The sequence below is a fragment of the Oenanthe melanoleuca genome, chromosome 5 (assembly GCF_029582105.1).
Source record: "Oenanthe melanoleuca isolate GR-GAL-2019-014 chromosome 5, OMel1.0, whole genome shotgun sequence".
Lineage (NCBI taxonomy): Eukaryota > Metazoa > Chordata > Aves > Passeriformes > Muscicapidae > Oenanthe > Oenanthe melanoleuca.
The window spans coordinates 49036003-49050865 of NC_079339.1; the positions used below are offsets into that span (position 1 = coordinate 49036003).

General features: G+C 37.9%; 1 protein-coding gene across 1 annotated transcript in view; it reads left to right on the forward strand.

Annotated features, from left to right (window-relative positions):
- Positions 1-14863, forward strand: part of EML1 (EMAP like 1) — a 78187-nt gene that overhangs the window by 12484 nt on the left and 50840 nt on the right.

Sequence of the window (14863 nt, forward strand, 5' to 3'; positions counted from 1 at the left end):
GTTTTTATACTTGAGTTTTTAGTTTCAAAAAATGTTTAGCCTCAGGGAGCCCTCTAAATGTAAGCCTTTTACTGCCTCCTGAATTTGGCAGTTGCTTCTCTTGGTTTAAGTCTCTAGGCATGTGTGATGTGAAGCTTTGAAGTAGCTGTTGCCTGGCTGAAACCTCTCTGGAGGCAAGGAGAAGGATAATAAAGTTTTGACATTTTCTTTCTTTCCATCATGCAGATATTTTAACAGAAGTGAAACAGCTGATTTTTAGTAAAGACCCTAAAATTACAGAATTGCTAAGACTGTCTCTTTTGTGGTTTGGTTTTAATTTAGAACAATTGCTGAAATCAGTGGTGTGGAAAGCCGCATGCATTCTGTCAGTGTTTTAATATCTGACATTAGGAACTGGTTAATCCATTTAAGAAGTAGAACAAGAGATTCAAGAGGGAGATGTGGCCCAATGGGCCACTGACAAATACCAGAAAAGGCAAAGAAAACTATTTGGGTGGGAGCAAAAACTCCAGCAGAAGTTTTTCATTCTTTGTAATTCTGGTTCTACATAGTGTCTATCAGTCCCATGCTCAGTGGGCAAACAATTGCCAAGTCCATGGCAGTCTGTATCCCAAACTTCACCTTTCTGAGCAAGGCTCTGTCTCAGCACTGCTGGTGTACTTCCCCCAAGAACAAAAAAGATAGAGGCCACCTTTTCCTGGCTATTTCTAACTTTTTCCAGTCTGCCTCCCTTAAAGTGTCATGTTGTGTGGAATCAGAAGTAGGACAATACATAAGGGAGGAAAAAAAAGGTATTTCAAACATCTTGATTATGATATCGTGAAAGTCTTTGGGTTTGGGTAGTTTCTGGCATAGAGCACTTCTGACACTACACTGGTTTGTATTAACTAGGTTTACTAGATTCAATAGTGGTTAAAATACATAAAGTGATTTTAAAACATTTGGTGTCATGCAGCCATTGCTCAGTTTACCAAATTCTCTGTGTTGCACTGTGCACGGTGGAAGCTTTATCTTTGCTATAAATGTAGCAGTAAGATTTTCCTTTTTTTTTGTAGAAACTTAATGTATCTTAAGAAGTGTAAATTATATGGTTTTACCTGCAGTTTATTGGAGTAGCTTTCGTTCTGCTGCATATATAGCTAGACCTGTATAAAAATTTAAAGTCACTTTGTGCTGCAAACAGCAATTCTGTTACTCTGCTGACAAGTCAGCAACTTGTGCAGTTGTGAAATCTTTCTTCTTTTTTTCCAGTTAGGATTGGGAAAAATTGACACATTATTGCTCTTACGAGTCTGTGTTACCTGTCCTTTAGCAAGCTGTGGTTGAGCACTGCATACTAAATGTCAGTTATCATATTGTGCAATCTGTATGAGCAGAATTCCCAGTTCCACAGCTGTGGGAGTAGAAATGGGAAGCTGTCAAATAAGCTCAGTCCCTCAAGGCTCCTTTCAAGGTGACTGGTGCAGAGTGCAGTGAGGTCCAGGGAATTCTTCTGACCTTTAGGAGGCACAAACCTTGGGAAACAAACGAGTGTTGTTAAAGTGATGACATCTTTCAGATGATAAAAGTAGCAGCTTAAAAAAAAACTTTTGACATTTTTGACAGGCTTGCACATGATAATTAGATAGTAAAAAGAAGGTGTGGGTTGGCAATGCGTTAGATATGAATGATATGCAGGTTTGTATCCATTTTTCTTTAAGCAATGTTGCACTGAAGATGAAGCCCTCTAAACAGTTGCGTAAAGCAGAAGTTTAATGTGAAAATGGATTGTATGTGTTTGAAATAATTCAAGGGAAGCTGGAGAAAGGTACTGGCACTCTCATTTCTTTTTGTGAATAACTCCTTTGCCTCTTTAAGAAGTTCTTAATACATCATGTTATGGGTATAATCTTAGAACTGTATCTATTGACTTATCCAGTATATTATTTCTTCACTTACAAATTCACTTCCAGGAGTAATAGGCTTTTTCTTGCACTGTATGTTCTGAACATTACCCTTACTGCCTTTATAACCTGTCAAGGATGCAGGAATACTGCTAAAGGAGAGGGTGATTTTTGTAATTTGCTTTGAGAAGTAGAAGGGAAAATGGGAAGAGGGGATGAAGATGAAGCAGGGCCTTGACTTACCTATAGTGCATGAATTTTATGATTAGTCCACAGAAAAATGAATTATAGGGAGAAAAACATAAGGCAGAAGACAAGACATGGCATTTAGTATTCCTGTGGGATTTGGGGATCTTCAGCTTAATTTGGCAGGGTATCATCAGCAGGCCAAATGTAGTGGTGACAGTAGAATTGGGTTCAGGTAGTGGCAACTGCCCCTCTCCTATTGCCATGTTTCTGGCTGCTTGCATTGGATTTTGTCCATGTTCCATGTGCTGTACCATCTGGGAGCCTGATTCCATACTTTCCACCTGTACACTGGATCCCAGCTCTTTCCCACAACAGATAGAGACCCACTCCTTGCTGCTGGAGCCCTCTGAGCCTCCAGCCTGGCAGTGCTGCCAGCTATCTCTGTTACCTGCTGGTGGTAATTGTCCTGTGCCCTGGGACCACAACTCCTGAGTGCAGCTCAGATCTGAAGGTGTCCCTGCATGTACTGACTTGAGATATGGGGCAATCTCTTCCATGAAGGTGGCAGCAGCCTGTATTGCAGTCAAAGAGGCAGTTGTGAGGGCCTGGTCTGTGCTGGCACTTTTTAGATATTATTTTCTTCACAAAGTTTTAGTGCTATTTTGATTTCCTGAGAAAAGGTCAGGCTGAGTTCTGGGGGACCCTTTTCCCACCCCACTGCTGCCTTGTGCTGTTTGTCAGGCTCCAAGTCCTTTGGAAATCAGATGAGAGCTGCCAACATAGCAGATGTTTCTGCTGAGTGGGCTGTAATCTCTCACAGCACTGATGCTGATCAGGCTTTGTGTACAGGTCTCAGCAGCACAACTGAATGTCCTCCAGCCTTTGCCATGCCTGACTGGGCAGTCTTTAGCCCCACAGAACAGCTCTGACTGAGGGCTGCAGGGGTAGGGCTGGGTACATTTTACTGATGATGGAGGTAGGGGACACCTTCCATTAGATCAGGTTTCTTGAAGTCTCATCTAACCTGACCTTGAACATTTCTAAAAACGGGGCATCTGGAGCTTCTCTGGGCTCTCTGTTCTGGTGCCTCACCAACCACTGAGAAGGTTGAAGAGAAGAAGACTCCAGAATCTGCACCATGAGAGGGTAGTCTCTTGCAGAGTTTGAGAGGAAATGCTTTCAAAATTCTTGGGACTTGCCTTTTTTCTGTAAGCAGTTGTCCATGAAACAAAATGTGTTTTTTAAATCATCTGGTACAGATCCATGGATGCTAATGCACTCTCCTTGCTGTTGGTTCTTTGTGGATGAAGAGGCAAACAGAAAGCTCTAGCACCTCTGGAAAAATCAGAAAAATTACTAAGCGTTCCTTTCTAAGCTCTGGGAAGTAAGAAAATGTATAAACTAAGGCTGAATAATGAAGCTTAAAACAAAACTCTTCTATTCATGTGTTGTAAGTTTTTAAAAATTACTTAATCATTCCATATAATTTTTGTAGGAATTAGGCCTCATTCATTTCAGAAGACAGACTTCCTTGGAGTCAGATAAATCAAATAAATGTATTTAATGCAATTTTGAAATGTGGTAAATATGAAACCAGTAAATTTGATGTCCAGTTCAAAAGCCTCTTTTTCCTGCAAAAGGAGCTATTAGGGTATCGAACTACTTTGCAATACAGTAGGAAAAATATTTTTCTTTTTTAATGATTAGGGAAGCAGGAACTATTGCACTCTGTGAATGACTTGTCAAAATGTAGTTTTCAGTAAACTATTTGGGTTTGGGTTTATTCTTGTGTGGATTTTTTGAGGAGCAAGTTGTTTGTTTCTTTGCTTTGGGTTTTGTTTTGTTGGTTTTTTTTTTTTTTACTTGATAGTGGTCCTACAAAGCTGTCTTGTTTCCATCTAAAAGGAAGAAAAAGAGAGGTGTGGAAAGATTTGCTTGAGTGTGTGACCCCTTTGTCTTAGTGGCACTCACTGCTACAGCAGTTGCTTGTTGGCTGAAGTGTAACAGGACTCCCGATAACTGGATCGTTTTTCCTTTCTTTTCAACTTTTGGCTTTACGAATACTGAATGCTTGCTTTTGGTGAAGAATCAACATTTGGAAACTGCTACAAATAAGACCATTGAGGATGAGGAGTTGGGCCACTGACTCAGGGAAGTTGTAGCTCTCGGAGCTGGACTTCTCTGCCATGGAAAGAGCCTGACTTCTGGGGGGTTTCCTAAGTGGTCATGCTAAATATTTGAAATATGATCATCTGATCTGTGTATAATATCATTACCTTGTCTATTAAGTTTGTGGCTTTTATGTAACTAGGTATTTTTGTGAAGAAGCTGTACTGTACTAGGCTTTAATCTTGACTGTCTTCTGCTGAAATGAAGGATATTTTGAAAAAGGCATCTCCTGCTTGCCATGGCTGACTTAAAAAAATTGGTGTGCTGTGATCAGATATTGTTTTCTGAACTATCTCTTCAGTGGAGTTGGGAAAAAGGTTTTCCAACCAGTTTTAACTTTTTTTCTGTCTCTTGTAAATCTAGTGATTTTCAAGGTCAATGTGGTGCTCAGTTTACTGCCCATGGAAATCACTGCTCTCTGCTGTGTTGAGGAAATTTACTGTACCTGAATGTTGTTTTGGGCAAATCTTATCACTGCAATAATCTTTACATACATAATCTTTACATTGTAGACCACTAATCTATGTGCAGGATCACTTTAAAAAAATGTTCCTTCTTGAATTGTGAGTAAAGATTGTATTGTTAAACAGTGTCTTTAAAATACTAAATAAATTTAGTTCAAGTGCTGTACTTGACCTAACTTGTGTCTGTACGCTTGCATACAGAAGTCTGACTTAAGTGAGGTCCACCCATATCCAGAGCTAAGAAAGCATAAGAGAACTCTTGCTCTAAAGCTGGGTGGCTGTGTTATTGGCTGTGTTTTAGCCTTAAAGGTTTGTCTTTGCTGATAAGCTCTGCCTTATCATGAAGGTTGAAGCTCAGATTCTCAGTAATCACAGGGCTACAAGAGCCTTATCAGCCAGGCTTTCTGCAGGGTTTGTTCACACTAGTCCTTCAGCACAGTGCTATTAGGAGATGGCTTTTGGGAAAGGAATTGCTCTGCACAGCCTTCACCCATCTAATCTCTCAAGTGAAAACGCATACGGGAGAAGTACTGACTGCCGCCAAAAGGAAATCAGTCCCACAAAGTCCTTGAAGGAGAGGAATGGTCATGAGCCAGGCTCTGCTTGGACCTTGGCCTGGGGCTTGTTCCCAGCCAAGGGTAGACCAGACATCTGCTGACTCTGTTGCTTTTACTGAGGGCTTTCCATAGCCCTGGGGGGAGACAATATTGCATTCGTTGATCAAAGCGTATTTGTAAACTTTTTTAACCCAACATGAAAGATATAAAATAGTTTATCTCTGTCTCCTCCTCCATGAAATTCTGAGGTTTCTTTAGAAATAGGCAACATGCATGCTGTAGCATTTCCAAGTACTGCGGAGGATGGGGCGAGCCTTGGAATACAACTCGCTTGTTCTCACAGGGCGGCAGGACCACACTTGCACAGTGTGCTGGGAATGGCACAGCAGCTGGGTGAAATTTGTGACAATGCTGTGCACCCTATTGTGGTGAAATAAGAATATGATCTCATGCTAAGGAACCCAGTTAAAAATAAAAATAATGCAAATTGTCTTTGATTAGAGGAGTTGCATTTTTAACCGAATAATTTTTCAGATCATGTGTGTTTATCTGTTTCCTGAAGTAAACCCAAATTAATTTTTTATTTAAGAATAGTAAATAAAGGGATTTTTTTCTTCCTTCTCCTAAACAGCCTTGAAGCTGTCATCTTCCTGATTAATACCAGGACATCAAATACTGTATCAAATGTGGTATCTCTGGCTGTGTTTGAGTCCTTGGCAAGGGCAGTTTGTTCCTTCTGCATTTATGTCAACAAAGATTTTTTTTCTGGAGAGTGAGAATATGTAATGGAAAGAGTTTACAGTAAGAAAGTATATTACAAATAATTATATTATTATATTGTATTCTGTTTGTCAGAATTAAATGAAGGGAAGACTTAAGCCTAACTGAAGATGAAGATGGACAGTGTGGGTAAAATTCCAGCCTGTTATGGGCATCATGGATGCTTCTTTAGCTCTGCCATCCAAGCAAGGCTATCACTAGTTAAGTACTTCTCACATGCACTAGATTAACTATCCATTCTAGAAAAAAATCCTATATTTCTGTGAGAGACAGTACTGAATACGACAGGTTTTAGAAGACTTATACTAGTTTTCTAAATTTGAAATAATTTTTCCTTTAAATATTTAGATTGTGATTTGTCTTTGTGACAGCCTGTAATGAAGCCTAACACTGCATTAATTTCAGAAACTAAAATATTCACAAGGTACAGAGTTCTAAAGGAAAGTCAGACCACTGCTGAAAGTAAAGTCATTAGCTGAGACCGAGTACCCAGAGTTTGTGAAAGTGATAAATCTGCTTTAGACATCAATGGCCCCTTCTGCAGGTGCAGGAGGAATGTTTTATTCTCTTTGTATTGTATCCCTTAGTTTGAGTCTACAGAAAACAATAAAGCTGATTAGCCTTTAAGAAATGTAAATGTAGAATGTTTGGGAGTGGTATTTATTTTACAAATAAATGTTATTGATTAGAGACTGAGATTTTCCAGTTCTTACTTCTCAGAGGATATGCTTTTGAAATTAGACAAAACAAACTATTTCAAACTGATAACTATGGATTACTTGCTATTGGTGCAGTCTCAGTTTAATAAATTTGTAGTTTCTTAAATGGAAAAGTATTTAATTGCTTATGTATTTCTGAAGTTTAACAGTGTTTTCAATTTGTTTTTAAAAAGCCATATGTATATAAGATTATAATTGTAATTAATCTGTAGATTATTAAAAAAAGTAGGCAAAAATCTAGTGGTCCAAGTAAATTTGAGGATCAGTTGCCATTTTAATATTGAATATGAAAATTAGGAACATTACGAAGTGTATGCTGACCTAAATAGTTTCTTAAGTGTTTAAATGGTCCTGTCTCTAATGTAACATAAAGGCTGCATTTGACTGCAGATCAGCTACTGGCTGATATATCTTAGAGTTTCTTGATAGTATGAATCTACTTTTCTTTTGTAAAATAACTTCAATACACAACAAACAATAAAAAAATAAAATTGGTTTGTAATGCATTACCACGGGCTAACATCAGTAACTTTTAAAAGGTGTTTTAAATCAGTTTTCATGCCTTTTGAATCTCTCCTGACTGCAAGTAAAAGTAAATCTTTCTGCTTTTATGCATATGGCATAGTTGAAGAATCAAATGGAGCAATCCAATTTTTTATGACAGTGAAAAGATATTGAACTAAACACTATAAAGTTTCTAGGAGAACATTTTTTGTGAACTGATGTATTGCGTTTATTTGCATGCGGTTTAAAGTATATTTGGGAGAAGAAAATCTCATCTGAATTGGCTCTTTTTGTCTAGTAGTGCTAAACAAAAGCTGAAGGGTTTTTACCTTACATCAAGTGGTGAATTTGCATTCATTCCTTCCTAGCTTTTGTTGGATGACTTGGACATTGAGCATAGCTGTGACATGGAGATGGAGTCATTGGAGATGTTCTCCTGTGTTCTACAATCTATTTTTTGTCTCTTGTTTTAAGGGTGTGATACAGGTACATTCTCAGCACATCACTGAGAATATAAGATGGTAAAAGACAGCCCAGCTATTCTGCCCTGATACCTTAATTACCCTACAGGTTCCTTTATTAGCAAGTTCTTGTTAGGCTGCATCTTCAGCTTCTTAACTTCAGGCTGGTGCCATGGAGTCACTTCCTTTACAAACTACTACCTTTGCATTAATATTATGCTATGGAATATTATCTTTACTCTCCTGGTTTCTGTCTGCAATGCTGGTATTTTGGATTTTTTTCCCATGGTATGGGCTGATCCCAGCATAATGTGGAGGAATCCTAACTGACTAAAACATTTTCTATTGGTTCTGTGTTCAACAGAGCCAGCACAGTAGCTCTGAACTGTTAAAGCATTTATGTTGATAGACCTCTTCTGGGTAAAATTCCTCTAATTTACTGATGTGTCAAAAATTTCTTCCATATACTTCTTAAGCAGTATTGGGGAAGATAATTTTTAACTGGTTGATTTCCAAGTAGAAGCTCATTTACCATCTGTTTGGGAAAAGATAGTAAGCTGCTGGCTATAGCTTGACAGCTACAGGCAGGTCAAGGGCACATGCTTATAATTTTGCTACAGTGATTCCTAACTAATTAGCTATGAGGAACTTTTTGAGAATGTTCTGTTAAGATCATCTCTCCCATTTTGTCAATTCATGCAGTGCTCCCAGCTGTGAGGCTCTGAGTGATGATTGCTATTATGGATTTATCTTTTCAAATTCTGCCTCTAATTTTAGGAAATTATATTCACTGTCTTTAAGTTTCTAGTGGTAAAACTGTAAAAGGACAAGTTATTTCTCAGTGAGTGTTGGGAAATACAGTAATAAGATTTTATAAATACTGTGTTGCAATAGTTAGCTGTGTTAGAGGAGGGAAAATACTGTTCACAAAAATAACCATCTGTAGTCCATATTAGTTGACAAAAAATACATGTATTACTATTTTTTTTATTAGAATGGTTTAGAAGGGATCTGTTCTCACAAGATGATGCTTTACTTTACTGTTACTGTGGTTCCCAGTGCATCCAAAGTAGGACATTAGGCAGATGTGTGGGATAGAATTTTCTTCCCATTTCCTCCTACACATACATACCTTGTGAGGACATGGAAAAACTAATCTGGGCTGTTCAGATGTACCTGATTGTACCCAACTAGGGCATCTCCTTGCATTGCTAATCACTCTTATCTTAAGAACATGCATTAAAATATAGAATGAACTTAAAAGTTGTCCTACCTGTTTAAAAATGGTATATGTGTATACATACATAAGCTTGTAGATAGGCCAGGCATTGTTCCTGTAGGTATTTGGTTTAAATATTAGACATGATTTCTTGTTCCTCATAATCAAAATTTTTCATTTCAAAAATATATATGATGCTTGCACCTCTATCCTATTATACATACTTTGTTAGCAAAATACAGTTAGAGGATTAGACGTTCAGCTGGCAACAAGTTTTGATTTCCAAAACTTCACATAAAGCAACAATGTTTACAGTCTTACCTGTAGTTGAAAGATTCTGCCTGTTTTTCCCCCTAACCACACAAAGTAACAAGATTAAATAGGATAACATTATTTTGGGCTTTAAATCCACTTGCTTCTCACAGTGGAAAGCTCTAATCTGGCAGACCAGTCCAGTATGTACCAGACTTTATGATAAGCTGTTGCCCATATGTGTTGTCATTGTCCCCAGGAGACAGGCCTGGAGGGCTGCTGCTGTGTTTCAGGTATGGTACAGTGTTTTGCATTAGAGAAGTGAGCAGAGAAAAGATATTTAGTCTGTGAAATACTGTCGACACTAATCTTTTAAACAAAGGAGCTTGGCGTGGCCATTGTCAAAGGAAACTAAACCTGCTGGTTTATTTTCCCATTGTTCCCTTGCACAGAGACTCTGGTCTGCAAATAACCACTGACATTATGCCACAGAAAGTGATACAAGGAAAATACTTGGTACTCTCCAATCTTACTTCGAAGTCTGGAAACAGTGTTGTGGTTGCATTCCCCTGTTTCTGTGAGATAATGAATTGCTTGAGTTCATTCTGAGAGAAGCTGGATGATTGCCTCTCTTCATAGGTTTTTTTCTCTATTGCTGTCAATTCAGAAAAACTGTATCTATCAAATAGCTTGTCTGCCTGACTTCTGTGGCCCAGACTCAAAGAGGCATGAAATAAACCAAAAAGGGAGGGCAGGATTTGGAAGGTGTAAAGAGATGCCTGCTACAGAGGGATGTTTTTCTGCTGTCATAGAGTTTCAAGATAAACATATGGTATCAAGAGAGGTGAAGCAGAGAGGTCATTTGAAAGTTAGTGGTAGTGTTGCACTCAGAATGCTTGAAGGAAGTAGTTGAAGTATCTCAGTTACTTGCATGAGATCTCAGTGAAACCTGTGCTGAGTGCCTTGTGCCACATCTGACAGCTTTGCAGTTAGTGGAGTGCAAAACCATGGGGCTTCATGGGTGGAAAGATGTTTCTGGAAGTGTAGGATCTTCAGTGTTCTTAATTGCCTGCTAGTATACTGGGTTAAATCCAAGCTATGGATCTCCTGATCTGCAGGATTGTGATTTTTTTTTTTAATTTGCTTATTTTTTTGTAAATACTGTTTTTAACTTTCTCTCAATGGATGGCATGGCTTTCCCAGCATTTGCTGTGTTCTGCCATAGAGTTAGCTGCATGCTGAGGGTGGAGAATTCCTTTCTATCCAGGTGCAGTTTCTTGAGGCTGTAGTAGTGGCCCTGAAGTTCATAGCGATTTCCAAAGAATGTAAATATTTGTACCAACTGATTTCAAGAGAATTGCAGAACGTGATACACTTAATGAAATCTCTCAGTCATGAGAAGTATTCCTACCAGTTGAGCTCAATTCAGGCTTGCTGACACAATCTATGTCTTTATGCTAGAAGAAGAGCTGCTTTGTGTGCAGGTGATGCTGCCTTTCCACTACTATCCCTTCTATATTTTCCATCATGTGGGTTATCTTTAGTTTTTGCCAAAGACCACTGCTGCAATTTGCTGTCCTCAGAAGGCTTGCATTTTCTTTCCTGATGGCCTGCAGAGTGTCTAAACCCAACAACAGCTCTGCAAAGACTTTGAGATGCTGCTTTTAAAATGCATTATAAAAAAGTGTCTAGCAACCACAGTTGCAATCAGTTTTGGAAGTACTTAATATACAGTTTTACCCTGTTAATTGGTGCTCCAAAGAATCTATGTAGATTGAATAAACTCAAATTTGTTTGCCAGTCTTTTGAGAATCAGTACCTAATATTTCCACTGCATGGTCAAACTGCTGTGATCTGAGCTGGACAAGATAGCCTAAAAATTAATGCAAAGGTGGAATATGTTTAATAAACTATTTCTTCTGGGGGAAAAGTGCCAAGTCTTACTTTAATTATTTCATGCATGTTAACACACAGTTAAGATTTAGATTTTTCAGAAGGCAGGAATCTATAGAAAATAGCATGCATCTAATAGGCTTCCTTCTAACTAACGGTGTCAGTATGTAATTTAGTTTTAGCCTGCATACAATGAAATAGTATTGAAATCACTCTTGTAAACAGCATACACGTCCTGTTGTTGGCTTTGCTTCAGCTGTTTCTTCACATTTGGCTAAGCTCAAGTAATAAATTGCTGTAAAACTGGAATACACTCTGGAAGCAGATTAATCATCTGACTCAGTATTGTCTATTAGTTTGCCATGAGAAATCTTTCCAATCTATGAGATCATGGATTAGCTGGTTGGACAATTTAGAGAGGCATGTACTACATTCCCCTTTTTTGCTGCCTTCCCTTTGAAACTTGTAGAATCTCAGCGAAGCAAAAATTATAAATTACTCTTTTTACCAAGTTTTATCACAAATACATATTGCAATGAAAAATCAGACATCTGAATTGATACCTCCTTGTTTTATCTGATTTTGGACATTATAGGTGGCATTTATCTCATGAGATGTAGATTAACTCCCTGCCCATTGCAGGTGGGCAGGAATCTTTAAGGTCTCTTCCAGCCAAAACCATTCTATGATTTACACGTTTGAGACAATAATTGGTGAAAAGAGGTGAACATTGTAGAAAGTGACTCACTTCAGGGTTCAAAAAACATATTACATAAATTTCACTGTAAAGTCCTTTTCCATCCCATTGATTAAAAAAGGTAATGATTAATTCTGTTGGGCTATTGATGCTACCCATATAGGTGGTGTGATGTCTGTTCTGTCCATCCATGGGCAAGGGGTGGTAGTGACTGATAAGGACATCTAACACTTGAAGGCAATTTGTCTGGATTTGCAGTCTCCTTCATATGCCATTCCAAATTTCATTACAAATGTGTGCTAAAATATTCCTTGCAAATGTGCTTTGCTGTGAGGATGAATGGTACACTGCAGAGGCAGGTCACAAATTAGGCAAACAATACCACTCTTGCTTGTGTGGGCAGAGTAGGTGACATCTGCAGTGACATTTTTGTTGTTGTATTGTTGATTTATAGTGTTAATTATTTTTTTTCTCTTCTGATAACGTACCATTTTGCTTATTTGGCTGTGTTGAAGGTGCAACTTTATTGCTCAACATACTGGGATGTAATGATCTCAGTGGCATGAACATTCCATCCTCAACTTGCATAACAGACAGGTTATGCTTATTTTATAATTGAACTTCGCATTTTTCATAAAATGTAGTTTTATTGTATTCTGTGCCTCTTTTCTAGCTTACTTGTACATGCATGCAAAGAGGAGGTAAAATGAGGTGGTACTGGAATGTAAGCAATCTTGTCTCCAGCTGCAATCTTACTGAAAGCTGTTAAAATTATTCTTTTTCTGCATCTTTGGAAGGGAACTGCACCCAGTGAGGTAACCACCACAAAAACCAAACAAGCTCTAGGTTACAGTTGCCAGGACCCTACAAGAATGATGATAGTGGAAGGGACAGATGATCTGTCCAAGAAAGGGTTTTTTGGGGCCTGTTGGTCAGTGAGGGTGTGAGGGGAAGAGTCACAGTGGCAGATGGGGGAAGGGAGGAGGGAGAGAACTTTAGTAGTTATTAAAGGGAGTGATTTCTTACAGGACTGTAAATAAACCAGTGACACTGATTTACCACTTGAAGATTAATGTCTGGGCAAAATTGCTGTTCCTACACACTCAAAATTAGTGAAATGGATACTTCAATGAGGATGTTTTCTTTTGTAGCAAGGGTAGATCATTTCAACACCAACTGATTTTCCCCTGGGTTTCCTTTACTGCCCTGGTTTTGGGATTTGTCTATTTCTTGTTGAGTGAATTCAGAGGAAAACTATTCCTGATGATATTGAATTTGGCAGAATGGCTGAAGTTTGAATTTGGCTTGTATTGGTTAATTCAAGCTTTTGATTTGGTTGCCTATTGTCCAGTATGCTAATCCATGTTATTTCCAGCTGAGTTAAAGTGTAAAGTCATTAGAGCAGTGTGGAGCTTTTGTTTGTAGAGGAAAGGTTAAGTTCTGCAGGCAGCTCTTACTGCTGCCAGCATAGCTGCTATTCTGAGTCTGGGGACTAATTACCTGTGATAGCTACAGGACAGAGTCCTGTGTTGAGCAGAAGTCTGAATAGGCCAAAGTTTGTAAAGCTTTGCCATGGGGAAAGTTTTTTTAACGTTTTTCAGAAACTTGAGTTCTGATTTAGTTCATTCAGAACCAGATACTTACCTTAATATTATATTCAGCCTAAGAATATCCTAATGCTGATATTTCAAATAAAGTCTGAAAATCCTATAAGAGAATTAACAAGCGTTTTGAACTATAATAGCCTGTAGCTATTTTTGGACTGTAATGTAACAATGTCATATTATTACATTGTTTCTGACTTGTTTCTAATTCAGGTTTTGATAACCACAGATAGCTATTGAGGATATGAGGGATGAGGAAGCCAAAACTGATCTGAGTAACAGATTTCAAAACCAATCTCTATTGGAGTGGTTTGGAGATGAATAGATTTATTAAAAAAAAAAAAAAAAAAAAAAAAAAGCCATTTATTTTTCCCAGACCCTTATGATTAAAAGTTTGTATGCATTGACATTTTTGGACATGCTTTTAGGTGTACTCAGAAACAGTTGTTTTCCTTTTTTAAACACTTAACTTTGTTTTAAAATTCAACAGGAGTTATTATTATACACAAACCATTTAACTTTTGTGCCCTTTACAAAAGTGGAAAATTCTGGTTTGGAATGGAGGAGAATTAAGAACATAAGAAATGAAAACAAATATCACCTTCTTCACAGAGAGCTCAGCTTTAATAGAAGAAATACAGGCTGCAGACTTCCCTGGGAGTGAGGAAGAAGTCAAGTATGCTTGTAGATAGTAACTTATATATCCATTTTCGCTACAGAATGACTTACTAAGTTATGAGTTGACTAACATTACTTAAGATCATCCAATAAGTTAGTACCTAACTTTTTTTTGGGTCTCAAGGCTGATTAAATAAAACTTTGCAATTCTCTTTTAAAATTGTGCTTTATTTGCCTATTTGATATGGACTTTGATGTCTTTGGTGTTGTTTTCTTCTTATTTCTGCTAACCTAATATTGTAATAAGAGACAGTGTTTCTATGTGATAGGAACAAAAGAGCTCATTTAGGAAAAATATTCTTATTACTAGTTTTGAGTGGAAAGAGTGTGTAGTCCTCATCACGAATTTACAGTCCTGAAGCTTCTATGGGTTACTTCCAAATATCGGGTGACTTGTATGCAAAGTAATGACCATTTTAATAACTTGCAGGCTTAGATTGTAGTTACTGAGTAATTCTGAATTTATTTGGGGTTTTATTTCAGTCAGAGGAAATGCTCTCAAAGCTGCTGGTTAAAGCTAGGGGTTAACAGATTGGGTCAATATCTGTTCTTCAGTCTGTGTATGGTAGCTTGAAAAAGTGTAAGCCTATCTATTACTTATGTATTTATAATGTATTTCTATTATCTATATGAGAAAGAAAAATCTGGAAGGGTGTGTGTAGCAGATCAGAAAATGTAGCTCTTTAGCTGAATGCCCAGCAGTGTCAGAATGTTGTGTTGAGCAGAATAGTGAAGGGTGATGATGATCGCTACAGTTTTCACATGCAGTTAATTGGTAGTGGAACCCAATTAAC